The sequence below is a fragment of the Piliocolobus tephrosceles genome, chromosome 5, assembly GCF_002776525.5.
Source record: "Piliocolobus tephrosceles isolate RC106 chromosome 5, ASM277652v3, whole genome shotgun sequence".
NCBI classification, from domain to species: Eukaryota; Metazoa; Chordata; class Mammalia; order Primates; family Cercopithecidae; genus Piliocolobus; species Piliocolobus tephrosceles.
Genome location: NC_045438.1, coordinates 166,877,484 through 166,891,436, shown reverse-complemented (window position 1 = coordinate 166,891,436; position 13,953 = coordinate 166,877,484). Strand labels below are relative to the sequence as shown.

General features: G+C 48.3%; 1 pseudogene; it reads right to left on the bottom strand.

Annotated features, from left to right (window-relative positions):
- Window positions 1-977: 977 nt before the first annotated feature.
- Window positions 978-11,154, bottom strand: LOC111548596 (annotated as a pseudogene).
- Between the last annotated feature and the right edge of the window lie 2,799 nt (window positions 11,155-13,953).

Here is a 13,953-nt window from a genome sequence, read left to right as displayed (position 1 = left end):
AAAGGAAAAGAAAAGAAAGGAAGGAAAGAAAGCTTGCTCCAGGTATTAGAGCTACCTGACAAAAATTCATGCTGATCCTGAACTTCCAAGTGACACTAGAACTGAAACTGATATGTCTGCACAAATGCCCGGGCTAAGTGAGTGACACAGACATGTTACAGGAGAAGGCCAGGGCCAACTGTTAAGTTGTCCATAATTAAGAAACTGACAGACTTAAACTACCATATAAAATCTTACATGTAAACGCTATAACAATACTGTGTTAGGTACAAGATTTTAAAAATTTTTCATTTAATAAAAAAGCTTTATACAAAAAAGCCATTGGCTTATTTCAAGAAAGAAAACCGAAAATTAGTCTAAGGCCTTTGTTTTAAATCAGCTTAAGCTGTGTGTGTGTGTGTGTGTGTGTGTGTGTGTGTGTGTGTGTATCGCACTAGACCATTTTTTGCTATTCTTTCTGAAGTTTTTGGATCCATTCTTCAATTCACATTCTAAAATACATATATTAGGACAGTGTTCACATAGCACCAGTTGAGTACTGTGCAAACACAGTAATAATTGCTGGTACGCATATAAAATGCATCAAAAATTGCTGTATGTAACAATGAGACCACTGGTCCCAACCCCTCCCCACTGAAACCGAAAACTATATAACGTCTTACAGAATGTTAGTGTTCATAGTCTTAGTGTGACTTGATATCTTAGTGAGCTGCTTGGTTCCTTTCAATCCTCTTTTTTAGCGATGGGTTCAGTTGTTTTCCTACTGGAAGAGGCAGTTTTCTGTCAGCATCTCAATAAATAGTTTATTTCCCACTGAAACATGAGATAGGTAATTTATTTCCAGTAAGTTTGCTTGTTTTCTTATATGCATTAAAAATGTTCTAAAGCCTTCTTTGACTTTTCTTGATGACTTCCCTTGCCAATGTTTATGTCAGTACTGCCACTAACAGACTGAAGTCCATGGTGGAGCTCCTCTTTTATTTCTCACATGTCACTAGTCCTTCTGTTTTCATAGTTACAGGAAGGGCAGTAGCTGAAGGCGCACTGACCACCACTACGTGGGTCACTGTCTTATTTCCATCTGCCAGTTTTTCTTCTACCAACAGCAAAGTTTCCACATCACATTCTTGCTTTGTTGCCACTGCTTCTGATTTAACCTCCGGCCCCTTTATGACTACACTGGTAACTTGAGGAGGAGTCTGTCCAGATACCTGCTGAGTAGGCACTGATAGTCTCATTACAGGTGTACCATGGGCTATTGAAACAGGGGTAACTGCTCTCAGGGCCAATGGGGCTCCAGCAGTGTGAATGCTTCCTGATCCAATCAGATTTGACTTTGTCTGCAGTTGACACTGTACAAGCTGTGTAGCTGGGATGGTAGTAATTTTGGCAGGCTGCATGGTGATTTTGTCTCCGTTTTCAGTAGAAGCTGGCATCACAGCAGGGACTGCCTGAATGGCTGCCTTTGGAGAGGTGGCTGTTGTTGGACTCGTGCTGATTATTAATGGTGCACCTGCATTAAGTGACTGAACTGCCACAGCCGAAATTTTCTGGCCCCAATGATGTCATTACAACAGATACTTGCATTGCCACACAAACTGTCCTTGGAGCTGCTGTTGCTGATAAAGATGCAGTGATAGTAGGAGAGCTGGATGAAGCATCGTGACCAGGGGAAGTGATATTCACAAATCTAGCCACACCCTTCTCTGCTCTGGAGCAGTTTCTAGGGGATGAATTTCTTCCACCACGAACAGAGGATGCTGCTTTCAGGAGACATTCTGCAGACAGAGACACTTGTTCTCATAATTTTTCATCCACAGCTCCTGCTAAATCTTCATTACAGGTTTCACTTTTGTTATCGTCTATGACCACTATGTTTTGGGGCATACCCCTGAACTGACATGCAAAGCCTCTGTCCTTTGACCTTTGCAAGAATTCCCCTTTGGTGGTAGTACCTCAAAGCTTGTCCCATGGTTTCACAGTTCATGTCTGGTTTATTCTTGTGCTTTCCCCAAAGCTTAGAGACAGCTTTTGAATCCACCAGCTTGAATATGCCTTTTTCTCTCTGAGGCCATTTAATATACCGGGGACAAGTATTTTTATCGTGAAGTAGATCTAAAAGAAACTCCCACAAATAGGTTATGTTTCCTTTTCCTTCTCTCAGTTTCTTCTTTATACCTAACTCAGGAGACCCACTGGAAACTGGTGATTGCTGGGTCTTTGGTTTACGGCCAACTTTTTTCTTTTTCATTGGTTCACAGCTATCTGGTGATGTAGGAATAGGAGAGGTATCCATTGGTTCAGACTCTTCAGTTGACGCCTCCACTACAGTTTCTGTAATGACATCTGGCCTCATAGCGGCATGGGTAAATTCTGGAGTTGATACGCAAGGAGGGACAAACACTTCCACAGGACTTCTCGAACCCTCCAGCAGATAGGAGATTCCACGTGAAGCAGGGCTTCGGCAGCTTCGATTGTCTTCTCTGTACAGTGTACATGACTGCTGTGAACAGATGCTTCCACCCCCGAGATGAGCAGATCCAGCTGGTTCGGGGTCCCTCATGCAGAGAGACGTTGCCATGTCTATCCCGGGGCTGGAGCTGCTGCTTCACACTGACTGACACCGTGAGCAGCGGCAGCAGGGGAGGAGGTGGGACCCGCGGCCGGAGACACGCCGTGCAGTCGGTCAACACACACTCACGCACACTCACGCACACTCACGCACTGGCACACGGTCCAGTGCCCCAAAGGAAGCCGAGGCCGGCCCGCCTCCCGCCACAGGGCTGAGGAACCCCGCCACCTAACGGCAGGGGCAGGGGGCACAGCTGGCAACGCCTACTTTATTTTAAAAAATCATCGCTGGGGCCTGGAGCAGTGGCTCACGCCTGTAATCCCAACACTTTGGGAGGCCAAGGTGGGCAGATGACCTGAGGTCGGGAGTTCGAGACCAGCTTGGCCAACACGGTGAAACCCTGTCTTCCCCAAAAATACAAAAATTATCTGGACGTGATTGTGTATGCCTGGAATCTCAGCTACTCAGGACGCTGAGGCAGGAGAATTGCTTCAACTGCAAGGCGGAGGTTGCAGTGAGCTGGGATCATGCCACTGCATTCTGGCCTGGGCAACAGAGCAAGACCATCTAAAAAGAAAAGAAAAAACTCAAGGAATACATTTTGTGCCATATGTATTGGGTGAACTGAGGAAAGGCTCCTTACATGATAGTTCATTTATGCCTCACCGCCACCTCCTAAGATAAGGAATCGCACACCGTTTTCCAGATGAAGAAATGAGGTTCAGAAAGAACGTAATTTTAAAGTCACATGACCAGCAGGTCGCAGACCCTGAATTGGAACCTGAGTATATCTGGCTTATGTTCTTCCTACTGCATATGCTGTATCTTCCAGGAAGAAAAAAGTATTTACAATGTACTAAAAGGTCGTCATAGTTGGAAAGGACCTTATGGATAATCCAGGCAGAAGTCTCTCCCTTTTCGCATTAAGCTATATAAAGTCAATTATGTTAACTGAAAGAAGTTATCCCGTCATGGATCCAAGATAACCCTGATGGTGCTCGGAACTTTCTTTGCCCGGCAGCAGCTGTTCGCCAGTCCCCTCCTTGGCCCCAAGCCCCCTGGTGATTGCCACATGGCCTCACACTTATCTCATGAGCTACACTTGTTACAGATTTTAATAATATAACATCCTTCTATGACGGATGTGCAAAAGCAGGCATCAGAAACCACTGACATTTATTATCACCATCTGTTACTATCACTAGGAAAGTTGGAAGCTGTCATTTTTAATTCAGATAAATCGGGTCTAAATGGCTGAACCCCCTTTGCTCAAAGCTCTGCTAAAGTGAAGCATGTATTAAATAGTGTTTCTAAATGACCATTGACCTGGCATTTTCCCAATCCAAGATGGTTTTTTGTTATTTATTTTTAATTATGTCACATCTATGAAACAGTTTGCCAAAAGCAAGGCCTTCAGCGACCTCTGAGCACTGAGTTCTGACCACACAGGAGGGAGCTCTGTAACAATTGTGTGTGTTTTCCATGATCCCAGAGGACTGCCCTTCAGCTCTGCGGAGAAGGCTCCTCTGTGGAACAGGGGCCCACCAGCCTCGAGGCACAGGCGAGACCAGAGCACATCTACACTCAGGTCTGGTGCTCTGGCCAGAAGCAGAGACTGCCAATCGTACTGAGCCATACTTAATTAAGTAATCGTTTTATGAGGTGGACGGCAATACCCCAGGGGCCAACTCAAGGCCACAGGATTTATTGAGCTCTAACTGCAAACTGACAGTCCCCAGCATGCACACAACAGAGCCTGTATTACGGGAAAGTTAGTGTTGTGAGAGAATTCCTTCCAGGGAAAGTGAGGTGCCCATTCTTCATTTGCTACTAGGTTCTCTGTCCCATGAAGCACCAGCACTTCCAACAGGAGCCTGGGTGGACACCCGCAGAAGATGTGCAGAATGAAAGATGGGGAGCAATGACCCGGAAGCATGCTCAGGGCTTGCCTGGTCAAGAGAGGCAGGAAGTGGTGGCTTGTAAAGAGGAAGCACCTTCACAAGCAATAAGCACCGGCAGAGGGATTTCGGTGGGGGAACAACTGAGGACAAGACAGGTCAGGCAGGAGTGTGATCATCAACTATGGTTTCAAGAAGGAGAGGACCAGAGCCAGTCACCTGTCCCCAAGTGTCACTGTAACTCCACTTCTCCATCAGCCAAATCAGCGCCAGGAAGCGGGAATGAGTGACACAGGCAGCCAGACGGGCCACTCACCCCTGGATCTGTGTGTCTAGCTGTTTAGCTGTGGGGAACATTATTGAACGTGGATTTTAAGACACACAAACTACTCTGCCGAAAATCCAAAGAAACACACTCGTAGACTTACAGGTCTCCAGGTTTTAGCCCATACAGGAGTCAGAAAGTTCATGAGAACCTGGAAGCATCTGCCTTTTTAGATTTTATGCTTCATCTTTTCTGACATCATCCTTGGGTAGCTGTGCCTGCAAGACCACTGGAAGAAAGACTGAACTTAAAGCAGTTGTTTCCTTGGAATACTTATAAAAATATGAAGGCTTTGTGTGTTCTTTTTAAAAATCTGTAACATTGCAACCTGATTCAAAGCAAACACATAAAAAAAACCACAAGGCTGGAAAAGGTAAGAAAAAGACCTTAATGAGGGATCCTTAGAGATGCTCATGTATTGAAGCAGGTGGGTCAAGCCTGAGACCTTTCGAGGCCCTTGCAGGAGCTGGTTAGTGCTGAGGATAGTGGTCATCCCTTCTAGCTTGCCCAGGGCAGTATCATTTTATTCTGCTGTCCCAGGGTCATCATTAACACCATCCCCTTTCAGACTGAAAGGCATCCTGTAACCACAAAACTAGTTCAAACCAATTCAACCCTGTCCGTAACAAAATGTAATGAAATGTGGGCTGTTTTTCAGTGCAACAGACCCCCAGATTGCAAGTCATATAATCTGAGTGTGCCAGATGAACTGCGCAAACTCTATCCATGCTGACCGGAACATAAAAGCCAACCACAGGTGGAACCGAAATATTCAGACTGCAGAACAGAGAGCAAATTAAGAAGCAAGAGGTGCCATGTTTTGTTGCAGTACAGACTTTAGAGCCAAGGGCCCATCATTGCCCCTCTGCATGACCCGGTTGGATCCCACCTCGTGGCATCTTCCTGTCTCCTCCATAGTTACCCTCTGCCTATAAAACCTGCCCCCAGACTTTGGCTGGGGGAGATGGATATGAGTATCCTCTCCAGTCTCTTTGCCAGTCCATTCACAAGAAAGCTTTTTCTTTTCTCACAAGCCCATGCCATAGCATTAGTGTCTATGTGTGTTGGGAAGCAAGCCCATCACTCAACGACATCCCAGTTTGGACAACAAATTCTGCAGTCATCTGGATCTGGGAATCAGACCTGGAGCCCTGACTGTTTCTCATCCTCCAGGTAAAGCCTCCAGCAATGACCACCAACCTGGTGCCCTCGACTGGCCTTGGTTCCAAAGCAGGCAGTGGTGATTAACAGTCTGAGGCACACCTGAGGCCCGGAGCCATGTCAGCTCCTGTGCTGACCTGAGTAGCTGTGTCTGCCCCATGTGACAGTGGGGTTAGCCATGCAGCCTCCCTGGAGAGGATGGCATCATAGTGATGGGAGGAAGCACTCCCCGCTTTGTCACTTGAAGGTCAAGACAGTGCTCGTTCCCAGCCCAGCTAAGGAGTCGTCTTTAACCTTGTAACAGCCATCAGCCTACTTGGCTGTCATGGAAACACAAACCAAAGATCCCTCTTTCTCATTAGGATCCCATCACACTTCCGGCATCTTAGGGAGAAACTTTGAGAATAGCCAGGCATCATGGTGGTGAACACCTGCAGTCCCAGCTGACTCAGGAGGCTCAGGCAAGAGGATTGCTTGAGGCCAGGAGACCTAGGCTACAGTGAGCAATGATTGTGCCACTGCACTCCAGGCTGGGCAACAAAAAGAGACCGTGTGTCTAAAAAGTAAATAAATAACTAATTTAAATTCAAAACAAACAAAGGAGTTTGTTGCTCTCTTGCATCATAGTCTAGATGAATGTTCTAGTTTGACAGGTGGTTCTGGGCCACGCAGTCATTCAGGGCCCCAGGCAGAGAGCATCTCTGCTATCTTTGGCCCATGGCTTCCAGGGCAGCTGTGGCCATTGCCACCGTTGTCAGTATGGAGGGAGCAGAGAGGATGGATGATACACTCCCATTGCTTTATGGGCCCCAGTATGGAAATGGCCCACGTTATAGGAAGAATTTAGCTAAGTTGGCCCAAGTACTACAGAGAGGACTGGGAGAGGTTGTACCTGGCTGGTATCCAGATCCCAGGTAGAATTTATTTTTATGAATGAGGGGAAGAGTGGATGTTGGCTTACAACTAGCATTTTCCATCACAAAGGTGATACTTCCTTCCCCTTAGGCTGTTGCAACAAGTAGGTTAGATTAAATGTGCCCAGCACCTACTGATATTCAAGAAATGGGAACTCTTCCTCTTCCTATTTCTAACATGCTCTTGTCTGGTCTTCAGTCTGTAAATACCTTGCCTATGCTGGTCATTTCCAAAATTACATGACTAGCTCTAAATTCTCCCTTGAGCTCTAGCTCTAAATATCCAACTGACCTCTTGTCATACCCACTTGGATATGTAATAAACATATCAAATTTAGTATGTACATATGTTGAAATTTATCAAATCATGCATTTTAAATATGTGTAGTTTATTGTGTGTCAGTTACACCTCAATGAAATGCTTTTGAAATAACGATAAGGACAAAAAGGAGCACTTGCTTTTCCCCGTGAAAGACACCGTTCCCCAGTTGCCATCATTTCAGCAAATGGCACCACACAGCTGCCCATTTCAAAACCTGAGATCTCCTCCTTGGGTCCTGTCCCCTCCTCACTCCCACATTCAACCCGTGGCAGTCCTGTCTGTGCTGTGTCACAGGCCACCTGCTTCTCCCTACTCACTGCCATGACCCTGGTTACGGCTGCCAGCATCTGCTCAGTTCCTGCAACAGCCTGCCTGCTGGGACCCTGTCTCCACACTTGCAGCCCTCCAGTCCCATCTGTGTGTGTATATGGTGAGATACAAACAATAACAAATATACTGTCTTAGCCATTTTTAAGAGTACAGATCAGTGGCATGAAGCACATTCGCTTGGTTGTCCAACCATCACCATCATCCATCTCCAGGACTTTTTCATCTCCCCAGACCGAAACTCTGTCCCCATTAAACACCAGCTCACCATTCCCTTCACTCCAGCCCCTGGCCACCACCACTCTACTTACTTTCTCAATGAATTTGACTACTCTGGATACCTCATATGTGTGGGATCATACAGCATGTGTCCTTTGGTGTCTGGTATATTTCAGTGAGCATGACATTCATGCAAGTTGTGGTATGTGTCACATGTCCTTTTTTTTGAAGACTAATATTCCATTGTGTGGATAGACCACATTTTGTTTACTCATTCATCTGTCAATGGACATGGGCTGTTTCCACCTCTAGGCTATCGTGAATAATACTGCTATAAACATAGCAGGTACGTAGCTGTTCGAGCCCCTGCTTTCAGTTCTTTTGAGTATCCTGAGAAGTGGAATTGCTGGATCTTATGGTAGTTCTAGGCTTAACTTTTTGAGGAACCACAATACAGTTTCCCAACCACAGCTACCCCATGCTACATTCCTACTAACACTGCACAAGAGTCCCAGTTACTCCACACCCTCACCAACACTTGCGGGTTTTTGTTTGTTTGTTTTATAATAGCCATCCTGATGGGTATGAAATGGGATCTCATTGTGGTTTTGCTGTGCATTTCCCTAATGATTGGTAATGTTGAGCATTTCTTCATATGTTTACTGGCCATCTGTATATCTTCTTTGGAGAAATAGCTATTCAAGTCCTTTGATCATTTTTCAATTGCTTTCTTGCTGAGTTTTAGGTTTATCCTTTAAAGCATAAATCAAATCTAGTCATCTCCCCCTTCAACCCCTTATCATGGCTTTCCATTGCATTTAGAATGCAATCCAGTCTCCTTCTCTGGTTACTAGCTACCTCCAAACAACCTCTCAGCACTTCCCTGCTGGCTCCCTGAGCAACCCCCAGGGCCTCCTTTCTCTTCAGAGGACCAAGCTCTTTCCCAGCTCTCCCACCCAGCCCTGACCATCACAGTGCAGAGAGGTCTTCCCCGACTGCCTGAGCTATCTGCCTTAGGAAAAGGCTTGGCATTGTTCTCAGTGCATCATCTTATTTATCACAACCTTACAATCGTGGTTGCTCTTATCATTTTGCTCTTTCACACCATCTCCCTCTTCACATAGCTCCTCAATGCAGGTGTCTTGCCTGGCTCACTCATGATACCTGATGTCTGCTCACAGCAAGCTGAAATAAGTATGCGTTAAATGAATGAATTAATCTTCTATTACTCTCCTGTCACTATCAGCACTGCTTCTGTTCCTACCATTTCTACTATTTATTGAGAATCTCTGTGTGTCAGGCACTGTGCTGGGTAACTTCACATTCAGTAATACCCTCCAAATCTCTGAAAATCAGGCATGTTGTCCAAACTGGGATCGTCATTTTCAATCTCTGAAAATCAGGCAAAATCTCTGAAAATATGGAATGAGCGTGCCCATTCCATAGATACGTCTCAAGTTATTAAGAAACATGTCCAAGGTGGCAGAGTATAATAGCAGAAAAATCCAAATCTTTCCACCTTCAGAGCTCATAGCTTTTTTTTGACGCAGGAGCTCAAAATTGGCTTTCTGCTGTTTCATGCAAACTGACCAAGGAGATAGCAGAGGTCACCTTTAAACTGTCCGTTGAGGAAAGCTTTGGAAATACATGCTTACACCTATGAGGACAGTTTGCCACTCAGCCTCCCTGTGTCCCCCTCCCTTACTCAACTCACCCGACCCTCTTCCTCCCAGCTCAAGCCCTGCCTCCTCCCCCAAGAAACTCACCCAGCCGTGGGTTTCCTCTCAGCCCACAGTGCTTCCTCCCTCCTTGGAGTCCCCTGAACCCGCAAGCCAGAGCTGCCTGGCTTGTCTCAGCATGGTCCCAATCTGCTGACCAGCCACAGGAATTAACCTCAGCCTTCTCACCGGACTACAGACCTGAAAAGAGAAGAAACCCCTCCGCATAAAGCCAAGCAAAGACCAGAAAGCAGAAGGAAGGGAGACCAGATTTGCCTGGATGACCTCTCTAACAGACTCGCTGCGCTGGGTTGAAACTTCCTCACTGGTCTGTGCACACAAGGGAATGTTACTCTGCTTTAGGAAGGAAATTGGTCAAAACTCCCGTGCTGATCAGTAGTGGGATTATGCCTGTGAACAGCCACTGTGTTCCAGCTGGGGCAACACAGCAAGACCTCATCTCATAAAAAAGGAAGGGAATCCTGTCACACATCTCAACATGAATGAACCTTGAGGATGTTATGCAACGTGGAATAAACCAGATACAAGAAGACAGATACTATACCAGTCCACTCCAGGTTCCTAGAGTGCACTGCACACTTAAAAATTGTTAAAAGGGTGATGTTTATGGTACATATTTTACCACACAAATAATATACGTGTGTGTGTGTGTGTGTGTGTGTGTGTGTGTATGTATATATATATAAACGTCCTGAGTGGAGTAGGGCTCAGCTGGCAGAGGTGCACCGCCTTGCTTGGTTTCCACTCCTCTTGAAAGAAGAGGCGCTTGCATCTGCAGGTATTCTTAGCGTCAGCGCTGCATTGCACCCCCCCGCTGGCCAGCACAGGATGCGGGTGGGGAAATAGTCACTACAGTCCCGAGTCTCTAATCCTCCCCACCTCCTCCCCAGGCCCATTTCCCTGACCAGGTTTCATTCCACTGTTCCTGGGCATCTCCAGGGGTGTCTAGTTTGAACAAGAAAAGGAATGTTCTGGATGGCTGGTCCTGGGTGCTCACCAGGAATGAAAGTGAACCCCTCTTTTGCACACAGGCTGCTTTGCGTCCAGCCACTCTTGGGCTGCCCTGAAGTGGTGTCCTGGTGGTCCGTGGAGTACACGGGAAAGCCCAGCAGACAAACATGATCAAAGTCAGGCATTATGTCAGCTGTATAAACCCATTTTCTCTAAAATACTTAATGTTAACTTATGGGGAAAACACACACACACACACACACAAAACAAAAAACCAGAAAAGCTGCTTAAAGCCAGCCAACGTTCTAAGTCTCAGAGAAGCGTGTGGAAACCCCCAGGCTCAGCAGCCCTCTCCCTGCACGTGCAGGGTCCGGGTCTCCCTCCTGTGTGAATACAGGGAAGCGGGAACGAGGTGAGGGGTCTGGTGCGACCCACCCCAGAGCACCAGAGGGCAGGGTCTGAGCTGCAGAAACCCCGGCTGTGCCGGGACGGCCCTGACTCCAGCGACGCTAGAGGGCACCAGTGCCCAGCACCCGCGCCCAGCGAGCCGGCGCGCCCCGGGATGGCTGAACCCGCGGGCTGGGGGCGGGCGGCGGGAGAGGCGTGGAAACCCGTGCCGCGGCCTGGGAGACCCTGGAGGGCGACACAGTGAAACCAGCCAATCGCCAGAGCACAACTACGGCGTCGCTCCACTGACCACCCACTGTCTGTCATTCTGTTCCGCATGGCCGTAGAAAAATACCATAGACTGTAGCTTGTCAGTGACGGAAATTCAGTTCTCATTGTTCCGATGCTGGCAAGTCTGAGATCAAGGGACCGGGGTGCCCGGCGCAGGTCCTCTTCCTGGTCCCTGCTGTCTTTTCACTGCAACCTCACATGGTGGGAGGGGCCGAGGATCCCTCGGGGTCTCTTTTATAAATCCATCAATCCCATTCATTAGGGCCCTGCCCCATCACCTGACTGTACGGTCGCCCAAAGGCCCCGCCTCCTAAGACTATCACTTTGGGGGTCAGGATGTCAACATGCAACTTTGTGGAGAAGGGGGTGCGGCAGGAACATTCAGTCCGTTGCACTACAGTAAGTCAGACTCGTGGAGACAGGAGGTAGAATGGTGGTGACAGGGGCTACAGGAGGGGGGAATGGGGAGCTAGAGTTTCCTGGGGACAGAGTTTCAGTTTTGCAAGACGAAAAGTTCTGAACGCGGATGGTGGTGATGGCTGCACACTATTATGAGTATACTTAATGCCACACTGAACTGCACACTTAAAAATGGTTAAGGGCTGGGCGCGGTGGCTCATGCCTGTAATCCCAACACTTTGGGAGGCCAAGGGGGTGGATCACTTGAGGTCAGGAGTTGGAGACCAGCCTGGTCAACATGGTGTAACCCTGTCTCCACTAAAAATACAAAAATTAGCTGGGCGTGGTGGCACGAGCCTGTCGTCCTAACTACTGGGGAGGCTGAGGCACGAGAATCACTTGAACCCAGGAGGCAGAGGTTGCAGTGAGGTGAGATTGCACCACAGCACTCCAGCCTGGGCAACATAATGAGAGTCCATCAAAAAAAAAAAAAAAAAAAAAATTAAGATGGTAGATTTTATGTTATGTGTATTTTAACACAATGAAAAATCAAAGGTAGCTAATTCACATTCTGCCCCAATTTCAGAGAAACACGTGGGCAAAGACAGGGAGGGGTGACTGTCAGTGCTGCCCAGGTCCTGCTGCCTTCCAGATCTCTGGCACCAGGGCTCTTTCTAACTCCCTCCCCGGAAGAGGACATCAGCGACTTGCACAGGCCCCTTCCTGGGCCTGCCTGAACTGCCGGGTGCAATGGTTGTGGAGAGAACGCAGTGCGTGGGCAGGGAGCAGGCAGCATGCCCCCCTCCCATTCCACTCCAGCATATCACTCTTGTTGCAACACAGCGCGAGTGTTCCCACACTTCGTTTAATATTCACGCGTTAGAGTGCTTCCTCCAGCTCCTCAGTCTTCAGGACAGCCTGGACTCCAGGACTGGTGGTGAGAAGCAGCAGAAATAACAAGCAACTCTTGGGGACCTCTGGCTCCCTGGCCCAGTTTGCTGGCCCCTGGTTGCTTTAGGGAGTCCTGTGCCTTCTCTGAGCAGCAGGTCCCTCATTGAAAATGAGAGGGTTGGACAAGATGATCCCTGAGAAGCCTTGGAGTGCCAGCTTTCTGAGAACTGGCCTGGCACAACATGCCCCATTTAGTACACATGAAGCCAAAACAGAGGAAGAGAGTCCCAGCAGGAGGAGTCAGCGAGCCAGCCCAGAGCACGCTTCTGAGAAAAGGACGCGGTCAGGGGCAAGGGCACTGTGACCTTCCCAAAGGCACAAAGGGCACAGGGCTCCGCAACTCCTTGTTTGTTGCTGGTAGAACATCTCGCTCTCCTGGGAGAATACATGAGGAGTGCATAAATATACAGCCCTGCACTGCTGCCTGGGCTCCTGTGTGATTCCAGGGCCTGCTCTCCAGCAGCTGTGAGCACCCACCCAGACCCCACTGGCCTGGGGATGGCCATCGAGCCAGTCCCACCTGCGAGCCCTTCAGCCATTCCCTGGCCCCGAGTCCCACCTGTCTGTCCACTTTTCCCGGCAGGCTGGTTAGGGGATAAAGCAGGTGCGCGGGACACTTCACTTGCACCTTTCCCGTCCACCCCAGTTCAACCGTCCAGGTTACCCTGGGGCAGCAGAGCCACCCCTGCCCAGGACGCACACTGCCTTCCATTAGGCAACAGTTTCATGAGGGTTTGCCATTCTCAAGAGGCTGACGTGACAGTGCCTGATTCACAGAGCCTTCCTTCTGACCCGGGTCTAGCTGGCTCCCCAGTGGGACACCCCAGGGCCTTTACTAGCTCAGATCTGCCGCTCTGGGCTGTCCTGAGTGAGGAACACCTGAAGAAGCCACAACATCAAGGAAAGGACCATGAGGATGGGAGCACCCAGGAGCAGGCCCCTCCCTGGGCCTTGGAAACCCCGTGACTCCTATTTTCCATGTCATTTTCTCCATCATGGAATGAATACTTAGAAACTGGAAGCTCGTGACCAGAATGATTCTGTCCTAGAGCCTGAAGGAGTGCATCAGGGCTGGGCCCTCCCCTGCAGCATAGTTTTTAAACCAACGATTGATATCTTCATTTACCAACACGATAAAAATGGAATTCATTTTCTTAGAAGCTGTGCCTGTCACTCTGCTCAGAAACAGTCCAAGCAGCCGTTCCAAGTGCGGCCTTCAGTCCATGCCAAACTTAGATCAACTGCAGGCTTGGAGCTTTCTGAGGCGAGAATGGAAGTATGTGTGCTGCAGTGGTATGTGTGGGTGTGCACTCGTGTTTGTAGGTAGCATTTACACACACCCACCCAGGGCATGCACGTGTGTCTCCCTGTGCCAGTATGCTGAGAGCTTCAGGAGGTGGCCGGCACTCCACATGAAGGGGATGGAAAAGCCATCACATTTATTGTCTGTCCTTGTGCAGTATTTAAAATACAACTGCGAATGTGTGCAGAGTTTTT